Consider the following 22,559-nt stretch of genomic DNA (forward strand, 5'->3'; position numbering starts at 1 on the left):
GGCAATTGAAACAGAATCGGATGATGAAAATGAACAAACAGAGGGTCGAGTTCTGAAAAAGAGAACTTCGATTGGAGAAAGGAGTGTTGAAAAAGTGAAACCGAAAAAGGTTGTGAAAGGAGAACGTTGGCCTAACAACCAAGTTAAAAGGGTGAAATACAGAATAATAAGAGCAAATTCATCAAAAGCTGAACAAGTGAATGAAGTATGAAGTCAAACTTCGAGAGCTGAAGAAGAAGAATCAAAGAGATCAAAAGAACCAGTAGAAATAAAAAGAGTTAAAAGACCCAACCAAAAGTACAGATCACCGGAATGGTCTTATGTGACACTGTCTGAAGAAGGAAAAGAAGAAACAGTGACTCAAGATAATCCGGAAGTGGTCTTGAGAAAAGTGGTTGAGGAAGATACTGGTGAAATCCTGAAAGTACTCTTGACTGACATTAGAGAAGAGTCAGATACTGAGGATTTGAGTGTTGGAGATCTGATACAATTTGATGTTGAAGAAATTGGAGTGAAAAATGATGAGTATCCAAACTGAGTAAAAGAAAGATTCACTTGGACTGAGTGAACAGAAAAATCATTTGAAGAGCTGAAGAGTTTGGAACAAACGTTGAAGATTTGAAAAGTTCTAATTTCAGTAGTGGAGTAGTAGAGGTTAAAGCAGAATGGCTAACATAGAGAATAATCAAAATAGATGTGCCTTCTTTAAAAGGTGGTGCAAGATGTGCTGCTGTTGTACTGGATTATTAATGCTTCTATGGGGTGTTTTAGTTTTATTAGTTACTTTTAAGATTGAGTTTGGAATGGACACAGAAAATATGACTAATATAGAGAAGAATTCACAAAAAGTAGTTCCAATTAGAAGTAGTAGTTACATACACAAAGATAGGTCAATTAATAATTTTTCTAGTAATGTTTTTTCTAAACTGTTATATGAATATGTGAAGACAATGGAAGTGAGGGATTGCTATGTCTGCATGCAGTTACCTGCATCCGTTTCAGAGGGTGTTACTTATCACCATTTACCAGCTACATATGGTATTTCTTGTAGTATTTTAAGTAGTGTTTTTTATTTGTTAGGGAAAATAGATTATAAGATGTCTAACAGAGATAGTATTTTTGGGCACTTGCCAATGAATAAAGAGCTGAATCCAGCTAAAGAAGCTAACACTTTTGGTGAGATTTTTATTGAAGAAAAAGGACTAACATTAGATTACATTTTTAAGAATAATTTAACTTGCAGTCTGAAAGAAGAGGAGAAAGCTTTCCTGGATATGGTAGAGGAAAGGAGAGTGAACATGCATGAGAAAGCAGGGAAATATGAAGTGGGTGAGACAATTTGGGACATTGAGATGGGAAAAGAGTTGAAAAATGGGGCTAGTCCAACTTTGGCTCTAGATGCACCGCAGAAGGGTAAACTATGCATTACCAGAAGGAAATCCCAATATGATACATATTTTGTGGGGACTAGTGAGTGCCATGATACATACTTCGTTGCGACTGGTTGGGGTTTCAAAGGTGGAGAAGATACAATTTTTCCAGGAGTGTACTATGTGTGTGGGAACAAGGCTTATTACAAGTTGCCTGACCATTGGTATGGCACGTGTTATGTGGGTTTGGTTTTTCCTAAAATTTTTCATACAGATAAAATAAAAGATGTAGAAGATATTAACTTATTAACACGTTTTAAGAGAGAAACTTGGTCTTATTCTTTTGGCCAAGGAGGGTGGAGTTTGTGGAATTTTGAAAGTTCAACATTGTTGCACTTACATTCCTGATGAAAGTAAAGACCTGAAGGTCTATATCAAAAATATTACTGATTTGCATGAAGAATTAGTACCACTTGAAACTGGGAGTTTATGGACTAAATTAGCTAATAAGATGATAGCTGTTAAGGATTTTATTACAAAAATAGGTAGTACTATTATAGGTAGAATATTGTTTCCGTTGTCTTGTATAATTGTTGCTTTACTGATATTAAGGTTAGTGTGTGTGTGTTGTAAAAACAGGAGAGGGAAAGAGAAATTGAAAAATGAAAAGAAAAACAAGAATTCGAAAAATTCGAAAAGAGAACCAGAAGAGATTGAATTAGAAGAATTGAGGGAGAGTGTTTATTTAGAAACAAAGAGAGATGATGAAAGAGTGACTGGTGTGTAATTTTGTGTAAGGGGAAAAGACATTTCTGATTTCTCCTAAAATGGGACTAAATTTTCACTAATTTTTTTTTGGGTTTATTTGGTGATAAAATCACCAAAGGGGGGATTGCTGGAGCAGAGTTTTCTTTTAGAAAATTCTGGGGCTTTTGAAGCTCTGGCTTGTCTATGCGTTTTATTAATTTATTAATAATTAACAATTAATTATTTGTCTTGTGCAAGTGTGTTTTACTAATGAACCTGTTTGTCCTAACACGAGAGAAAGTTATACGAGGGTTAGCTTATGTTTGCTGTTTCTGTATTTACAATAACGTGCAAGTTTTCATGTTTAAATGTTGCTGTGTGCTATTTATTTTGAGCACAAAACGCTGTCTGAATTAATGCTTTTTATGTCGCAAAGCTAGATAAATGCATACACATAAGGGTATTAGTGGAGTTAACACTGTTTAATCATTATGCTGTAGTAACCTTTATTTTGTCTCTTTAATTAAAGATGGTCTATTGTGGCCTATGGAGGCCTTTATGAAATGGCTGAGAATATTTTGAAGCCTGGCTGAGCCGTGGCGCAATCTGTGATGTGGCAAGGGAGACCCCTGCTGGAAATCGGTTGAAGACAACTGACCGTAGTCCTTGAATGAAAATTTCCATGAGGATATCAGCAGTTTGGAGGATCTCCAAAAGAAATGATTTGTCCTTGGTGGACAAAGGAGCTTCTGAAACAAACAATGAGCTGTAGCTCGGCTGCCGAGGGAAGCGGAATGAGTTAGATACTTTAATAGTTTCTGTTTCTTGGTTCCTGTTCCGTGGTTACGTTCTGTGACTTTTCCTGAGCGGAGATTTTCAGATGTTGCAATGTTACATCTCTTCCTTCTCGTTCTGCTCAGTGATACAGTTTTACTTGTCAATTTTATGTGAGTTTCCATTGTATTTTTCATTATAAAAACTGTTAGCTTAGGGAGGGCTCTCCCCACTCTTTCCCCACTTTTTTTCCACTTGCCATTTTACCTTCGCTGCGTGAACTTGCGTTGCTGAGGACTGATGCTGAGGACTGTCCTGAGAGACTTTGCCAAGAGACTGGTCCTGACCCGTTCTGACACTTAGTTAGAATAGGTAACTATGAGAAATGATTTATTCTGATTTATTTTGACTAATTTTAGATAAAGCAATATAACTTTTAAACATGGTGTTGAATATTTCTTTCCTTGTCAATTATTGAGTATATTTTTGATTATTGTTTTATAGATTGTTTATAGTATGTTTAAGGACAACCACTATAATCAGGTCCTATCGCTTAGATATAGATGCAGGGTGGTTTAGGAGTTTTCTTCCCACAGGTTTATTGCTGGTAGAGTATTTGAGCGTATGTTAGTGAAATGGGCCCTAGTGTATGAAGAATGTATGTGCGTGTAACTGTAAGATTACTCTATCCGTGGTAGTGGGCATATTTTTGATACCCTGATCTGTATCAAGCTCAATGTATTATTGTGATTCAAATTGTGTTGCCTATTGCAATAAACTGTAACTATGACCTGCAAAAGTCAATTGCCTATTGCAAAGTATTTAACTAAAGCATCTCATTCTGAGAAAGTATATTTTGATACCTATTGTTGGTTCTAAAATAAAACAACAATATCTTTTGTATGCAAACCAATGGCCTAGAGTTCAGTTCTTGAGTGTGTGAGACCATTTGCTGACTGAGTGTGTACAACAAATGTTTTACACTGTACTCTGATACTGCCTTACTGCTCGGCAAGCTACCACTTTAGAGAGTAAGGTTATATCTAACTTTACTGCACACTGTACCTATTTGGGAACAGTATATACAGAGCCACTTTCTCACAGTAGTGATAAAGTGATTAGAGTCCTAAGGCCAACATAAAGATACAGCAAAACTTGAGGTGAAAAGCAAAAAGGTTGCTGGTAGGCCACCTTAAGGATGCCAGGTCTAACAAAAACTGAACTAAGGATAACATGAGTAAAACATCAGGTTTCTCTACTGCATTTGGTGAGACAAGTGGGCCTTCTTTTATCTTCCATTCAAGCAATCTTTGACAGACCCCTTTATTATAGAGCTTTTCAAGGATTAAAGATAAGGCACTTACAAAGGAGTCCCAAATACTCAGAGATGGTTGACTTCTGTAATATGGGTCGTAGACTAAAAGCAGCGCAAAAACAGAGTGCAACAGGGTCCAAAAAACTTGAGTGCCACAAGAGAGTTTGAATGCAAGCGTATCCTTTTACAGATCCAGAGATATACTCATGCAATTTTTGTTTTTAGGACAGAACGTGCATGATGAAAAAAACATTGTTTTTAAAAAGCGCATTGCAGAATATCAGTACTTTGATGTGGGAAAACATCAAAACTTTCAAACAAAATATTTGTAGGCAGCTTACAGCAAGTTGTTGTGGCCGAGTGGTTAAGGCAATGGACTCGAAATCCATTGGGGTATTCCCGCGGAGGTTCGAATCCTGCCAACAACGAGGATCTTTTTATTATCGGCTACAATTTCATAAGTTAACCTTTAGTATTTCTTCCATTTCAGTTTTATAACTAGGTGGCTTATTTTTGTGTCACTATTGCCTCTCCACATATTTGTTATCGCTACCTCTTTCATGTCTTTGCTACACCTCATTCCTACTTTAGCACTGGTGTAAACGCTTCAAATTATTATACCGTTGCTCTCTCATTCATACCTGCGCATGCACTTGAAAGTTACTTTACCAATAAAAGACGCAAAGAGAGAAATAGAACAAAAGTGCTGGCTGGATTGGCAAACACACTTCATAAAACTGCATTTTCTTTTTTATTCTCCCCCGTGTCACATGCTTAACCTCCCCATGTGTAATTTCTCTTAACCTGCTGTCCCAGGAAGAGAATTTCATCTACAGGCCCTTTCTGTGTTTTTTTCCCTAGTCTGTCTTTCCCATTTCTTAGCTGGGTAACTGTTCCTTTACGCGCTCTATTTAAACGCCATCAATCTCATTTGGGCTCCTTGCTCCCGCTTCTGTTTTCTCCACCTCTCATACTGCCAGTTCTCTCTTTCTCTGTGGTTGGTGGCTACTTTCCTGAGCTTCCGAAGCCACGTGGTTCCTGCCTCTTGTTGTCAGACTTGAATTGGAAAAGGAACCATATTAACAAGCCTTTACCACTCACACACGGCAGAAGTTTATACTTTAATTCAGTGAGCTAAGAAAAGCGTGTTGTGGGTCCCCTACGAGCCATGGTGCTTGCTTCATCATGATTTGGCACCAGTCATTAGCCGCAGCTCTGCTAATGAGCCACTGAGGTCAGTTTCAATATTTACTCAAAAATATAACCATGCAGCCCACCCCTCAACTGTGTATTTATCTTGCTTTTCTGCTGTTCGTGTGATTAGCTGGGAGGAGCTCACGGCGACATCCTCCCTATAAAAGTGTAGATGGATCACTCTCTAACTCTTTCTTGCTTCACATACAAAAGGCTTGAAAGGTGCAGGGAAGATGCAGGTCTAATAGACAGAATAGAAGGTCTGTGCCAGGTGGGTTTCTCTGCATTGGTGTCCCATCACAGGTCCGCAAGTGTAATATGTGAACTTTGACTCCTGGCATTTCACAAGCAGGCGGCCAGGAAACGGTTTCAGCCTATCAACCACTGAGGAGACGCAGCCTCTGAATGAGGAATGAGGAAGCAATGAATACATCCAGCCTATCACAGGAACAGCCCTGAGTGTTCCGAATTATAAATTCTCCATGTCACTGTATGTCGTTGAGCCCAAGTAGCTCGCCGTGATCGTATAGTGGTTAGTACTCTGCGTTGTGGCCGCAGCAACCTCGGTTCGAATCCGAGTCACGGCATTGTGGTTGGCAATGTCACGGCAGTTGGGTGTTAATTTTACAGAATTAGCAAATGTGCCAGTGGTTTTTGTAAAATGTCTATTAAAAACAGATCCTTTCAAATATTTAAACCATCTAACAACAAATGATTTAAACTCGCATGATTATAAGCTGTAGCTATAATGTATTTACTTACATAAATTATCGTTCTTGAACCTATTGGGGGTGGAGGGGGAGCGGAGCTCACCCCCCAGGTGCAGTTGAGTGACCTGTGTTGTGGCTCTCTAGAGGGAAGGCACAAATTTTGCTGTCACCCAGCCCAATCCAGACGTGTATTGGGGCCAGGTTTCAGGCAAATAGAGCAGTAAGTGCAGAGAAATGTTCACTCTCTAAAAGTGGCATTTCTAAAATAGTAAAGTTAAATCCAACCTCACCAGTAAGTAGGATTTTCAATAAATAAATAAAGCTACTCCTCTCCGATATGGAATTAACAAATAAAAAGTATAGGGGAATACACAGAGCTAACCTATGAGAGGGGTAGACCTCACAGTAGTGAAAAATGAAATAGACTGTTTGGTACTTACAGGACACGCGAACCACCAAAGTACATATCTTATTTTTTACTTACATAGCATCATGCACCTAGGACTACCTAGGGCCTACCTTAGGTGTAAATTATATGTAATAAAAGGGGAGTTTAAGGCTTGGCAAGTAGGCTGGGACTCCCCTGGGAGACCCCTGAGTCTATGCCCAGAACCATAACTCTGCCAGTCGAGTACTTACCTAAAAGCCGATAACTCACTTTTCTTCCATAGGCTAACATTGAGTGGTTTCACTTGGAAATTCTTCTAAGTGGTGTGGAGTTTTGGAACTTTAAAATATTCATCTAAAATCAGCCGAACAACGAATTCTGATTTACTCAACTGTTATCAGGAGAGACCTCAGTGCTGCATCTTGGAGCTCAGTACTGACCCTGAAAAGTAATTTTAACCGTACTTACCAGCAACTCGAATTTCCTTCCATGGGATATCATTGCCTGCTTTTTGCTGAAAATTTTCTAAGTGTCGATTTTTGAAACTTACAAATATTCTTTAAAAATCGTACCAACTGTGAAAACGTAATTGTTTACCTGTTTTAGATAGATGTCCCAGTACTGAGCCTAGGAGCCCAGCACTGGATTACAAAAGTAACGAGAATGTACTTTACCCGTAACTTGAATTTTCTTCCATAGGAAACCATTGACTGTTTTTCTGTGAAATTTCTTCTAAGTGTCGATTTTGCAAACATGTAAATATTCCTTAAAAATCGCCTGTATAACTTAAACGCAGTTTCTCACCTGCTTACAGGTGGTACAGTAGTGCTGGATCTAGGATCCAACACTGACCTAGAAAAAGGAACCATAACCCCACTTACCTGCTAAGTGAATTTCCTTCCATAGGATAACATTGGTAATTTGATCAGCAAAAGTTTCGAAGTGTCAACTTTTAAAATAGCAAAATATTGCTTAAAAATCACAACAGTAACTAAAACGAATTTACTCACTTGTTTCCAAGAACTGTCCCAGGACTGAATCTAGGATCCAGTCCTGGATTTAGAAAAGTAATCCTGAAAGTAATTAATTGCATATAACTTAAAATTCCCATTGAGCTCAATGTATTATTGTGATTCAAATTGTGTTGCCTATTGCAATAAACTGTAACTATGACCTGCAAAAGTCAATTGCCTATTGCAAAGTATTTAACTAAAGCATCTCATTCTGAGAAAGTATATTTTGATACCTATTGTTGGTTCTAAAATAAAACAACAATATATTTTGTATGCAAACCAATGGCCTAGAGTTCAGTTCTTGAGTGTGTGAGACCATTTGCTGACTGAGTGTGTACAACAAATGTTTTACACTGTACTCTGATACTGCCTTACTGCTCGGCAAGCTACCACTTTAGAGAGTAAGGTTATATCTAACTTTAGCCTCTGCCAAACCTCTGGGGACTGGGGACTCTGTGCACACTGTACCTATTTGGGAACAGTATATACAGTGCCACTTTCTCACAGTAGTGATAAAGTGATTAGAGTCCTAAGGCCAACATAAAGATACAGCAAAACTTGAGGTGAAAAGCAAAAAGGTTGCTGGTAGGCCACCTTAAGGATGCCAGGTCTACCAAAAACTGAACTAAGGATAACATGAGTAAAACATCAGGTTTCTCTACTGCATTTGGTGAGACAAGTGGGCCTTCTTTTATCTTCCATTCAAGCAATCTTTGACAGACCCCTTTATTATAGAGCTTTTCAAGGATTAAAGATAAGGCACTTACAAAGGAGTCCCAAATACTCAGAGATGGTTGACTTCTGTAATATGGGTCGTAGACTAAAAGCAGCGCAAAAACAGAGTGCAACAGGGTCCAAAAAACTTGAGTGCCACAAGGGAGTTTGAATGCAAGCGTATCCTTTTAAAGATCCAGACATATACTCATGCAATTTTTGTTTTTAGGACAGAACGTGCATGATGAAAAAAACATTGTTTTTAAAAAGCGCATTGCAGAATATCAGTACTTTGATGTGGGAAAACATCAAAACTTTCAAACAAAATATTTGTAGGCAGCTTACAGCAAGTTGTTGTGGCCGAGTGGTTAAGGCGATGGACTCGAAATCCATTGCGGTATCCCCGCGCAGGTTCGAATCCTGCCAACAACGAGGATCTTTTTATTATCGGCTACAATTTCAGAAGTTAACCTTTAGTATTTCTTCCATTTCAGTTTTATAACTAGGTGGCTTATTTTTGTGTCACTATTGCCTCTCCACATATTTGTTATCGCTACCTCTTTCATGTCTTTGCTACACCTCATTCCTACTTTAGCACTGGTGTAAACGCTTCAAATTATTATACCGTTGCTCTCTCATTCATACCTGCCCATGCACTTGAAAGTTACTTTACCAATAAAAGACGCAAAGAGAGAAATAGAACAAAAGTGCTGGCTGGATTGGCAAACACACTTCATAAAACTGCATTTTCTTTTTTATTCTCCCCCGTGTCACATGCTTAACCTCCCCATGTGTAATTTCTCTTAACCTGCTGTCCCAGGAAGAGAATTTCATCTACAGGCCCTTTCTGTGTTTTTTTCCCTAGTCTGTCTTTCCCATTTCTTAGCTGTGTAACTGTTCCTTTACGCGCTCTATTTAAACGCCATCAATCTCATTTGAGCTCCTTGCTCCCGCTTCTGTTTTCTCCACCTCTCATACTGCCAGTTCTCTCTTTCTCTGTGGTTGGTGGCTACTTTCCTGAGCTTCCGAAGCCACGTGGTTCCTGCCTCTTGTTGTCAGACTTGAATTGGAAAAGGAACCATATTAACAAGCCTTTACCACTCACACACGGCGGAAGTTTATACTTTAATTCAGTGAGCTAAGAAAAGCGTGTTGTGGGTCCCCTACGAGCCATGGTGCTTGCTTCATCATGATTTGGCACCAGTCATTAGCCGCAGCTCTGCTAATGAGCCACTGAGGTCAGTTTCAATATTTACTCAAAAATATAACCATGCAGCCCACCCCTCAACTGTGTATTTATCTTGCTTTTCTGCTGTTCGTGTGATTAGCTGGGAGGAGCTCACGGCGACATCCTCCCTATAAAAGTGTAGATGGATCACTCTCTAACTCTTTCTTGCTTCACATACAAATGGCTTGAAAGGTGCAGGGAAGATGCAGGTCTAATAGACAGAATAGAAGGTCTGTGCCAGGTGGGTTTCTCTGCATTGGTGTCCCATCACAGGTCCGTAAGTGTAATGTGTGATCTTTGACTCCTGGCATTTCACAAGCAGGCGGCCAGGAAACGGTTTCAGCCTATCTACCACTGAGGAGACGCAGCCTCTGAATGAGGAATGAGGAAGCAATGAATACATCCAGCCTATCACAGGAACAGCCCTGAGTGTTCCGAATTATAAATTCTCCATGTCACTGTATGTTGTTGAGCCCAAGTAGCTCGCCGTGATCGTATAGTGGTTAGTACTCTGCGTTGTGGCCGCAGCAACCTCGGTTCGAATCCGTGTCACGGCATTGTGGTTGGCAATGTCACGGCAGTTGGGTGTTAATTTTACAGAATTAGCAAATGTACCAGTGGTTTTTGTAAAATGTCTATTAAAAACAGATCCTTTCAAATATTTAAACCATCTAACAACAAATGATTTAAACTCGCATGATTATAAGCTGTAGCTATAATGTATTTACTTACATAAATTATCGTTCTTGAACCTATTGGGGGTGGAGGGGGAGCGGAGCTCACCCCCCAGGTGCAGTTGAGTGACCTGTGTTGTGGCTCTCTAGAGGGAAGGCACAAATTTTGCTGTCACCCAGCCCAATCCAGACGTGTATTGGGGCCAGGTTTCAGGCAAATAGAGCAGTAAGTGCAGAGAAATGTTCACTCTCTAAAAGTGGCATTTCTAAAATAGTAAAGTTAAATCCAACCTCACCAGTAAGTAGGATTTTCAATAAATAAATAAAGCTACTCCTCTCCGATATGGAATTACCAAATAAAAAGTATAGGGGAATACACAGAGCTAACCTATGAGAGGGGTAGACCTCACAGTAGTGAAAAATGAAATAGACTGTTTGGTACTTACAGGACACGCGAACCACCAAAGTACATATCTTATTTTTTACTTACATAGCATCATGCACCTAGGACTACCTAGGGCCTACCTTAGGTGTAAATTATATGTAACAAAAGGGGAGTTTAAGGCTTGGCAAGTAGGCTGGGACTCCCCTGGGAGACCCCTGAGTCTATGCCCAGAACCATAACTCTGCCAGTCGAGTACTTACCTAAAAGCCGATAACTCACTTTTCTTCCATAGGCTAAAATTTCGTTGTTTCACTTGGAAATTCTTCTAAGTGGTGTGGAGTTTTGGAACTTTAAAATATTCATCTAAAATCAGCCGAACAACGAATTCTGATTTACTCACCTGTTATCAGGAGAGACCTCAGTGCTGCATCTTGGAGCTCAGTACTGACCCTGAAAAGTAATTTTAACCGTACTTACCAGTAACTCGAATTTCCTTACATGGGATATCATTGCCTGCTTTTTGCTGAAAATTTTCTAAGTGTCGATTTTTGGAACTTACAAATATTCTTTAAAAATCGTACCAACTGTGAAAACGTAATTGTTTACCTGTTTTAGATAGATGTCCCAGTACTGAGCCTAGGAGCCCAGCACTGGATTACAAAAGTAACGAGAACGTACTTAACCCGTAACTTGAATTTTCTTCCATAGGAAACCATTGACTGTTTTTCTGTGAAATTTCTTCTAAGTGTCGATTTTGCAAACATGTAAATATTCCTTAAAAATAACCTGTATAACTTAAACGCAGTTTCTCAACTGCTTACAGGTGGTACAGTAGTGCTGGATCTAGGATCCAACACTGACCTAGAAAAAGTAACCATAACCCCACTTACCTGCTAAGTGAATTTCCTTCCGTAGGATAACATTGGTAATTTGATCAGCAAAAGTTTCAAAGTGTCAACTTTTAAAATAGCAAAATATTGCTTAAAAATCACAACAGTAACTAAAACGAATTTACTCACTTGTTTCCAAGAACTGTCCCAGGACTGAATCTAGGATCCAGTCCTGGATTTAGAAAAGTAATCCTGAAAGTAATTAATTGCATATAACTTAAAATTCCCATTGAGCTCAATGTATTATTGTGATTCAAATTGTGTTGCCTATTGCAATAAACTGTAACTATGACCTGCAAAAGTCAATTGCCTATTCCAAAGTATTTAACTAAAGCATCTCATTCTGAGAAAGTATATTTTGATACCTATTGTTGGTTCTAAAATAAAACAACAATATCTTTTGTATGCAAACCAATGGCCTAGAGTTCAGTTCTTGAGTGTGTGAGACCATTTGCTGACTGAGTGTGTACAACAAATGTTTTACACTGTACTCTGATACTGCCTTACTGCTCGGCAAGCTACCACTTTAGAGAGTAAGGTTATATCTAACTTTAGCCTCTGCCAAACCTCTGGGGACTGGGGACTCTGTGCACACTGTACCTATTTGGTTGGGAACAGTATATACAGAGCCACTTTCTCACAGTAGTGATAAAGTGATTAGAGTCCTAAGGCCAACATAAAGATACAGCAAAACGTGAGGTGAAAAGCAAAAAGGTTGCTGGTAGGCCACCTTAAGGATGCCAGGTCTACCAAAAACTGAACTAAGGATAACATGAGTAAAACATCAGGTTTCTCTACTGCATTTGGTGAGACAAGTGGGCCTTCTTTTATCTTCCATTCAAGCAATCTTTGACAGACCCCTTTATTATAGAGCTTTTCAAGGATTAAAGATAAGGCACTTACAAAGGAGTCCCAAATACTCAGGGATGGTTGACTTCTGTAATATGGGTCGTAGACTAAAAGCAGCGCAAAAACAGAGTGCAACAGGGTCCAAAAAACTTGAGTGCCACAAGGGAGTTTGAATGCAAGCGTATCCTTTTAGAGATCCAGAGATATACTCATGCAATTTTTGTTTTTAGGACAGAACGTGCATGATGAAAAAAACATTGTTTTTAAAAAGCGCATTGCAGAATATCAGTACTTTGATGTGGGAAAACTTCAAAACTTTCAAACAAAATATTTGTAGGCAGCTTACAGCAAGTTGTTGTGCCCGAGTGGTTAAGGCGATGGACTCGAAATCCATTGGGGTATCCCCGCGCAGGTTCGAATCCTGCCAACAACGTGAATCTTTTTATTATCGGCTACAATTTCAGAAGTTAACCTTTAGTATTTCTTCCATTTCAGTTTTATAAATAGGTGGCTTATTTTTGTGTCACTATTGCCTCTCCACATATTTGTTATCGCTACCTCTTTCATGTCTTTGCTACACCTCATTCCTACTTTAGCACTGGTGTAAACGCTTCAAATTATTATACCGTTGCTCTCTCATTCATACCTGCGCATGCACTTGAAAGTTACTTTACCAATAAAAGACGCAAAGAGAGAAATAGAACAAAAGTGCTGTCTGGATTGGCAAACACACTTCATAAAACAGCATTTTCTTTTTTATTCTCCCCCGTGTTACATGCTTAACCTCCCCATGTGTAATTTCTCTTAACCTGCTGTCCCAGGAAGAGAATTTCATCTACAGGCTCTTTCTGTGTTTTTTTCCCTAGTCTGTCTTTCCCATTTCTTAGCTGTGTAACTGTTCCTTTACGCGCTCTATTTAAACGCCATCAATCTCATTGAGCTCCTTGCTCCCGCTTCTGTTTTCTCCACCTCTCATACTGCCAGTTCTCTCTTTCTCTGTGGTTGGTGGCTACTTTCCTGAGCTTCCGAAGCCACGTGGTTCCTGCCTCTTGTTGTCAGACTTGAATTGGAAAAGGAACCATATTAACAAGCCTTTTCCACTCACACACGGCGGAAGTTTATACTTTAATTCAGTGAGCTAAGAAAAGCGTGTTGTGGGTACCCTACGAGCCATGGTGCTTGCTTCATCATGATTTGGCACCAGTCATTAGCCGCAGCTCTGCTAATGAGCCACTGAGGTCAGTTTCAATATTTACTCAAAAACATAACCATGCAGCCCACCCCTCAACTGTGTATTTATCTTGCTTTTCTGCTGTTCGTGTGATTAGCTGGGAGGAGCTCACGGCGACATCCTCCCTATAAAAGTGTAGATGGATCACTCTCTAACTCTTTCTCGCTTCACATACAAATGGCTTGAAAGGTGCAGGGAAGATGCAGGTCTAATAGACAGAATAGAAGGTCTGTGCCAGGTGGGTTTCTCTGCATTGGTGTCCCATCACAGGTCCGCAAGTGTAATGTGTGAACTTTGACTCCTGGCATTTCACAAGCAGGCGGCCAGGAAACGGTTTCAGCCTATCAACCACTGAGGAGACGCAGCCTCTGAATGAGGAATGAGGAAGCAATGAATACATCCAGCCTATCACAGGAATAGCCCTGAGTGTTCCGAATTATAAATTCTCCATGTCACTGTATGTCGTTGAGCCCAAGTAGCTCGCCGTGATCGTATAGTGGTTAGTACTCTGCGTTGTGGCCGCAGCAACCTCGGTTTGAATCCGAGTCACAGCATTGTGGTTGGCAATGTCACGGCAGTTGGGTGTTAATTTTACAGAATTAGCAAATGTGCCAGTGGTTTTTGTAAAATGTCTATTAAAAACAGATCCTTTCAAATATTTAAACCAGCTAACAACAAATGATTTAAACTCGCATGATTATAAGCTGTAGCTATAATGTATTTACTTACATAAATTATCGTTCTTGAACCTATTGGGGGTGGAGGGGGAGCGGAGCTCACCCCCCAGGTGCAGTTGAGTGACCTGTGTTGTGGCTCTCTAGAGGGAAGGCACAAATTTTGCTGTCACCCAGCCCAATCCAGACGTGTATTGGGGCCAGGTTTCAGGCAAATAGAGCAGTAAGTGCAGAGAAATGTTCACTCTCTAAAAGTGGCATTTCTAAAATAGTAAAGTTAAATCCAACCTCACCAGTAAGTAGGATTTTCAATAAATAAATAAAGCTACTCCTCTCCGATATGGAATTACCAAATAAAAAGTATAGGGGAATACACAGAGCTAACCTATGAGAGGGGTAGACCTCACAGTAGTGAAAAATGAAATAGACTGTTTGGTACTTACAGGACACGCGAACCACCAAAGTACATATCTTATTTTTTACTTACATAGCATCATGTACCTAGGACTACCTAGGGCCTGCCTTAGGTGTAAATTATATGTAATAAAAGGGGAGTTTAAGGCTTGGCAAGTAGGCTGGGACTCCCCTGGGAGACCCCTGAGTCTATGCCCAGAACCATAACTCTGCCAGTCGAGTACTTACCTAAAAGCCGATAACTCACTTTTCTTCCATAGGCTAAAATTTCGTTGTTTCACTTGGAAATTCTTCTAAGTGGTGTGGAGTTTTGGAACTTTAAAATATTTATCTAAAATCAGCCGAACAACGAATTCTGATTTACTCACCTGTTATCAGGAGAGACCTCAGTGCTGCATCTTGGAGCTCAGTACTGACCCTGAAAAGTAATTTTAACCGTACTTACCAGTAACTCGAATTTCCTTACATGGGATATCATTGCCTGCTTTTTGCTGAAAATTTTCTAAGTGTCGATTTTTGAAACTTACAAATATTCTTTAAAAATCGTACCAACTGTGAAAACGTAATTGTTTACCTGTTTTAGATAGATGTCCCAGTACTGAGCCCAGGAGCCCAGCACTGGATTACAAAAGTAACAAGAACGTACTTTACCCGTAACTTGAATTTTCTTCCATAGGAAACCATTGACTGTTTTTCTGTGAAATTTCTTCTAAGTGTCGATTTTGCAAACATGTAAATATTCCTTAAAAATCGCCTGTATAACTTAAACGCAGTTTCTCAACTGCTTACAGGTGGTACAGTAGTGCTGGATCTAGGATCCAACACTGACCTAGAAAAAGTAACCATAACCCCACTTACCTGCTAAGTGAATTTCCTTCCATAGGATAACATTGGTAATTTGATCAGCAAAAGTTTCGAAGTGTCAACTTTTAAAATAGCAAAATATTGCTTAAAAATCACAACAGTAACTAAAACGAATTTACTCACTTGTTTCCAAGAACTGTCCCAGGACTGAATCTAGGATCCAGTCCTGGATTTAGAAAAGTAATCCTGAAAGTAATTAATTGCATATAACTTAAAATTCCCATTGAGCTTGCTGGAGCAGAGTTTTCTTTTAGAAAATTCTGGGGCTTTTGAAGCTCTGGCTTGTCTATGGGTTTTATTAATTTATTAATAATTAACAATTAATTATTTGTCTTGTGCAAGTGTGTTTTACTAATTAACCTGTTTGTCCTAACACGAGAGAAAGTTATACGAGGGTTAGCTTATGTTTGCTGTTTCTGTATTTACAATAACGTGCAAGTTTTCATGTTTAAATGTTGCTGTGTGCTATTTATTTTGAGCACAAAACGCTGTCTGAATTAATGCTTTTTATGTCGCAAAGCTAGATAAATGCATACACATAAGGGTATTAGTGGGGTTAACACTGTTTAATCATTATGCTGTAGTAACCTTTATTTTGTCTCTTTAATTAAAGATGGTCTATTGTGGCCTATGGAGGCCTTTATGAAATGGCTGAGAATATTTTGAAGCCTGGCTGAGCCGTGGCGAAATCTGTGATGTGGCAAGGGAGACCCCTGCTGGAAATCGGTTGAAGACAACTGACCGTAGTCCTTGAATGAAAATTTCCATGAGGATATCAGCAGTTTGGAGGATCTCCAAAAGAAATGATTTGTCCTTGGTGAACAAAGGAGCTTCTGAAACAAACAATGAGCTGTAGCTCGGCTGCCGAGGGAAGCGGAATGAGTTAGATACTTTAATAGTTTCTGTTTCTTGGTTCCTGTTCCGTGGTTACGTTCTGTGACTTTTCCTGAGCGGAGATTTTCAGATGTTGCAATGTTACATCTCTTCCTTCTCGTTCTGCTCAGTGATACAGTTTTACTTGTCAATTTTATGTGAGTTTCCATTGTATTTTTCATTATAAAAACTGTTAGCTTAGGGAGGGCTCTCCCCACTCTTTCCCCACTTTTTTTCCACTTGCCATTTTACCTTCGCTGCGTGAACTTGCGTTGCTGAGGACTGATGCTGAGGACTGTCCTGAGAGACTTTGCCAAGAGACTGGTCCTGACCCGTTCTGACACTTAGTTAGAATAGGTAACTATGAGAAATGATTTATTCTGATTTATTTTGACTAATTTTAGATAAAGCAATATAACTTTTAAACATGGTGTTGAATATTTCTTTCCTTGTCAATTATTGAGTATATTTTTGATTATTGTTTTATAGATTGTTTATAGTATGTTTAAGGACAACCACTATAATCAGGTCCTATCGCTTAGATATAGATGCAGGGTGGTTTAGGAGTTTTCTTCCCACAGGTTTATTGCTGGTAGAGTATTTGAGCGTATGTTAGTGAAATGGGCCCTAGTGTATGAAGAATGTATGTGCGTGTAACTGTAAGATTACTCTATCCGTGGTAGTGGGCATATTTTTGATACCCTGATCTGTATCAATTTCTCTGGTAGCAGAGGATGGTTATAGATGGTTGTCTTGATCTGATAAGATAAGATTGCTTGTAAATTAGCTTATTGATTATTGACTTATTTTGATGTTGTTGGTATATGTACTAATACTATATGTTGGAGTCGTAATGTTGAGTTATATGTAGTGCTTCTGGAATTTGGAAGCTGGAAGCAGTTCCGTAGTAGGGCAGAGGAAGGTGTATATGCTGCTCTCGGGAAAGACGGGATTGTAAGGAATTACGTGTGACAATTGAAGTTGCGCGTTCACATTGTCTGGGTTCGGAATCAGTGACATTATTGTATGTTACTATTAGAAAATATTTCTGGTATATAAGGAGTGTGTATCGTAGTGAAGGTTATCTGTGAAACTCTGGTCTTAAGTCCCAGGGATCCGTAAGGATTGCCGTTAAAGCTTATTGCGGGAGGAGTAATAGGTATTCTCTGAGCTTGTTTGCGGAACTGAGCAGAGGTAAGCTGCTTAGTTGTTGTGAGTTATAATTCTGTACAGAGACAGATTGTGCTGTTCTCGAGAAGCAGGATTCTGTGTGTATGTACTATATTTTTTCTCGTATGAATGTGCGTGAATGCATATACATTTATTGATTGTAAGACTCTTTTGGATACGTCCTAGAGGAAACAGTTATGAGATGTATGTAAGTTTGTTGACTCTTAAGAAATAGACTCTCTTTTACTATTCTGTGGTTAGCGAAGCAGACAATGGAGATGTTTTTATGTTGTAACTAATAGATTTTGTAGAGATTTTGACACACGAAGTCTACTGAGAGTTTTTGTAAAGGAGGGGTAGACGAGTGACAGAGACAGGAGACAGAGACTGCAGCGGCTGCTGACGTCAGAAAGTTCGCGCACTGATTGGATAGTGACTCAGAATAGGGTTCGCGCTAGGATTGGTGCGTTAGTGTGAGTCGCGCTGCTATTGGATGAAAATTCGTATTGTATATCTATAATACGGAAGAATAGAGAGTTTGATAAGCGCTTGCTAAAATGTATTACCAAGAAGAGAAAAAGAAAAAGACATTCTTTGGAAAGGTTAAGAAGTGGTTTAGTAAGGATAAAGAGGTTAAAACAAGAGAGGGTGAGTTGCTACCTCCAGCGAAAACACCTGCATCCTTCATGGCTGCGAAATATGGATTACATACCTGTATATGGTTACAGAATTGGGTCAGGTATACTAAAGAAGATGGTGTTCTAGCATTTCCAGAACATGGTTCATTTAATTTGGCCGTGTTGAGAAATTTACGGGAAAAGATGTTATGCTTAGACCCGAAGCCGAGACCTACACAGTTCGAGGCTTTAGTGGAATGGGAAGAGGAAGTTCATGACCGAGAAAAGCAAAGATCTGGAGGGTATTACAGGTACATGTTTGGGAGGAGACATGATCGTGAGACACATCATGATCGAATGAAAAGATGGCGAGATGTTAGTATGTCAGAGGGATTATATCCAATGAGAACAGTTGAAGCTTCTGCTCCTTCAGAAGAAAGGGTTTCTGAGTCAGATAGGAGAAGATATGGAGAGTATGAAGATGAGGTCTTGAATGACATGATTTACAAAAGACCACCTCCATATAGATCAGAACCGGATGAGAGTACACCAGTTGTTTCTCCGATAAGAGATACTGTTGAGAAAGAAAAAATGACACCTGAATCAAGGGGTAGTAGTTCTTTCAGAGAGAGAGAGAATAGAGGTAGTGAGGAAAATGCCAGACAATTAGCAAAGACGACAACAGAACTGACTGAGAAAATTAGAGAGTTAACGATGAATCTGGAAGCTGTTACGGTACCTGTAACTATAGGTCCGGTAATTCCTGTGTTTGATAAACAGAGGACAGGTGAGAATGGACTGGTAGTTCCATATATTGCAAATGATTTGACAAATTCAGCTGGTCCTTCAGGAGATTCAGATAAAAGAACAGGGAGAAGTGATCTGAAACAAACCAGACATGACACATGTAGTGACTTGAGACAAACCAGACATGACACATGTAGTGAATTATTGGATGTTAGTGAACCTAGTTGTTCAGGGATGCCAATTTTAGAACCGCAGAAAAAAGTGGTTCCAGTGAGAAAAACTGCAGAAATAACAGTTGACGATTTAAATGATTGGATGAAGGTTCTTCAGAAAAAAGATAAAGATTCACAAGTTATTGATGTGGTTAAATTACGTATAGAATTAGAAGAGCTTGTGACAGGAACAGTTCCAACAGAAATCCTGAAAAGTCATCATGATGGTGAATTAATGTTTATGTGCAAGAGCATAACATGGAGAGCAAGAAATACACATGATAGACTGAGAGCGATAGCAAATGAGCAAGGAGTTGACATTGATAGAGTAAAGGCTTTGCAGAAAACGTATAGGATGGATTTCACAGAGAAAGATATAGAAAATTTGAATACTTCTGGTAGAACAGGACAGATTAAAGAAATGGTGGCATTATTGCGAAGATGGGGTGATGTAGAAAAGTGGAAGGATAGGTGGTATAAGAAGAGAGAGGAATCTGAAGATAGAACAACTTACTCAGCATTTCCAGTGAGAGAAAAAGAGAAACCAGTGGAGCAGTTTCCCATGAGAGAAATACCTGGAGGAGGATATGTACATGTTCCATGGACCAGACAGGATATTTTATCATTTACGAATGATTTCCCTCGATTGAGAGAAAAGCCCGTCGAGTGGTATAGGCAGGTAGACAGGTTTGTGAAATTGTCAAAAGTGCTGTGGGTTGACCTGAATAGTCTGTTTGATATAATTGTTCCAGCAGACTTATGGACTGAGTGTAAAATAGTTGTGAGTTGGCCTACTGAGGAATATCCAAGAGATCCAAGAACAGGGGCACCAGATCCAGAAGTGATGAGGAAGTACGATCAGGTGATGGTATACCTGAAGAGTAAAGTTCCTCCAAAAGAGACAGACTGGGTTAAAATAGATCGAACACAACAGGAAGCAAAATAATCAGTTCATGCTTTTTACGAAAGGCTGATACTGGCTTTTAAACAATTCAGTGGAGATGAACACCTGGGTGACAAGGATTTGAGTCATTTTGTATACCGATTTGTATATGGTCTTAGACCTGAAATTGGTGAGAGAATTCGTGAACACACAGTGGACTGGCAGAGTAAGAAAGTAGATGAGATTCTGAGACATGCAAAATATTTCAGTGATGAAATTGAAGCAAAACAAAGAAAGCTGAAAGAGAAAGCAATGTGGGCACAAGTGAAAGTTGCAGAAAGACAGGAAGCACAGTTGGTGGAACAGGCAAATAATACAGGAAATAATACAGGGAATAGACCGAGATTTGCAGGAAAAGGAAGGGGAAGTCTTGAGGAAGCCAAAAAGAAGTTCCCGTGTCACAACTGTGGCCAACTGGGACATTGGAGATCTGAATGTCCTAATCCACCATTAAATGAGGGTAAATCCTTAAATCAACAGGTGCAGAATGAAGGGAATAACCAGCAGCAACAACAGCAGAAAGTTGTGAGACAGCAGCAGAGTCAAGAGCCAAAACCGCCATTACCGCAGAATAGAGGGGTACAAAAGTACAGTCAGGACTCGGGATTCTTCAATGATGAGCAGGTAAATAAACCAAGACGTACTAACAAGGTACAACAGTACTTGTTAAAGAGTGAAGGGAGTGAGTCTGAGGGTGATTATTGACGGTGCCGAGGAGAGGAAGAAGAGTGCATACTTGGTGCAACTCTAGAAATAGACCAGGCAGGACCATTTGTGGATGGGAAAATAAATGAGGAGAGTGTTACTTTTTTGGTAGACACAGGTGCGACAAGATCAACTGTCAGGTCAGCAGATGTTAGAAATCTTCCTCTCTCGGATGAAGCAATCCAAGTAGTTGGTGTAGCCAATACACAAATCAGAACACGTCTTACTGAACCAGTAAGAGTACAGATAGGGAAATTTTCAGACATGCACAGATTCATTGTCTGTGACACGAGTCCAGTGAACCTGTTAGGTAGGGACTTGCTGTGTAAAATGAACTGTACAATTTTCTGTACACCAGATGGAATAGCTTTTGAGACACCAGATGATGATGTTTTCTACCGAATGACTCTAGAAAATAGAGAAAGTGAGTTAATTGGTGCATTTCCAGTGTTCAATCCGGAGGATTTGCCTCAAGTGCTGAGAGACACAGTGAAAAGAGCAGTTTGGGATTTTACAGGAGAGGATGTGGGATTGATGAATAATGTAGATCCAGTGAAAATTGCAGTGAAAGAGGGAATTACATATCCTAACATTCCTCAGTACAAAATGACACCAGAAATAATTGAAGGGATAACTCCTATAATTGAGAAAATGATTCAGCAAGGAGTTTTAAGAGAACTACTGAGTAGTCCGTGTAATTCACCGATAATGGGACTGAAAAAGCCCAATGGTAAGTTCAGGATCGTGCAAGACCTGAGAAAAGTTAATCAGATTGTGGTGGCATGTTGTCCCATTGTGCCAAATCCATCAGTGATTCTGTATCAAATTCCACATGATGCTGAGTGGTATACAGTGATTGATTTGTGTCATGCATTCTTTTCAATTCCATTGCATCATGACAGCCAGCCGATTTTTGCATTTAGGTTTGGCCAGCGTATTTTAGCATGGTGTCGTATCCCACAGGGATATACGGAGAGTCCTTCGATATTCAATCAGTTATTGAAGAGATCGTTGGAAAGTCTAGTCATGCCTGAAAGCTCAGTACTAGTACAATATATTGATGACCTACTTGTGTCATCAAAGACACGTGAGGCTTGTGAAGTGGATACCATAGCTTTACTGAATCATCTGGCGGATGGAGGGTTAAAGGTATCTCCAGCCAAATTGCAATTTTGCAAGAAAGAGGTGCATTATCTTGGACATAATATTGAGAAAGGTCTGAGAAAAGTGACTACTGACAGGATCAAAATAATCAGAGAAATGAAAGCTCCAAAAACCCAGAGAGAAGTGAGAATGTTCCTGGGTATGGTGGGATATTGTCGTCAGTGGATAATTAATTTTTCCCTGATAGCAAAGCCATTGATTAAATTGACAAAAAGTGAAATGACAGATCCATTGGATCTGGATGCAGAACAATTGGCAGCATTTGAAGAGCTAAAAAGTAAAATGTGTGAAGCTCCAGCTCTGGGTATGCCAGATTATGAAAAAGAGTTTGAACTGTACTGCAGTGAGAGAAATGGATGTGCACTTTCAGTGTTAATCCAGAAACATGGGCAATTGAGAAGGCCTATTGCGTACTTCTCATTGACACTCGACCCTGTAGCTGTGGGTTTACCAGGTTGTCTAAAATCTGTGGCTGCAACATGCAGAAGCCTGGAACAGAGTGAGGGAATCATAATGGGGTATCCTGTAAGGGTATTCGTACCTCACAATGTGGCAATTCTTTTGACAAGAAGCAGAACTCAGCATATGTCACATAGTCGGTTGACTAAGTATGAAAAAGTGATTCTGGGAGCATCAAATGTGACTCTTGAGAGATGTATGAATGTGAATCCAGCGACACTCTTGCCGGATATTG

The 22,559-nt window shown here is 39.6% G+C and overlaps 4 non-coding genes across 4 annotated transcripts; all 4 read left to right on the forward strand.

The window, feature by feature from the left end:
• The first annotated feature begins 4,552 nt into the window (after window positions 1-4,552).
• Window positions 4,553-4,634, forward strand: TRNAS-CGA (transfer RNA serine (anticodon CGA)). The gene has a single exon. It is a non-coding gene; the product is annotated as a tRNA-Ser (tRNA).
• Window positions 4,635-5,915: 1,281 nt separating this feature from the next.
• On the forward strand, window positions 5,916-5,987 carry TRNAH-GUG (transfer RNA histidin (anticodon GUG)). The gene has a single exon. It is a non-coding gene; the product is annotated as a tRNA-His (tRNA).
• A 2,588-nt stretch (window positions 5,988-8,575) lies between these two features.
• Window positions 8,576-8,657, forward strand: TRNAS-CGA (transfer RNA serine (anticodon CGA)). The gene has a single exon. It is a non-coding gene; the product is annotated as a tRNA-Ser (tRNA).
• A 3,945-nt stretch (window positions 8,658-12,602) lies between these two features.
• TRNAS-CGA (transfer RNA serine (anticodon CGA)) lies at window positions 12,603-12,684 on the forward strand. The gene has a single exon. It is a non-coding gene; the product is annotated as a tRNA-Ser (tRNA).
• Window positions 12,685-22,559: the final 9,875 nt, after the last annotated feature.

This window comes from Triturus cristatus, chromosome 12 (assembly GCF_964204655.1).
Source record: "Triturus cristatus chromosome 12, aTriCri1.1, whole genome shotgun sequence".
Classification (NCBI taxonomy): domain Eukaryota; kingdom Metazoa; phylum Chordata; class Amphibia; order Caudata; family Salamandridae; genus Triturus; species Triturus cristatus.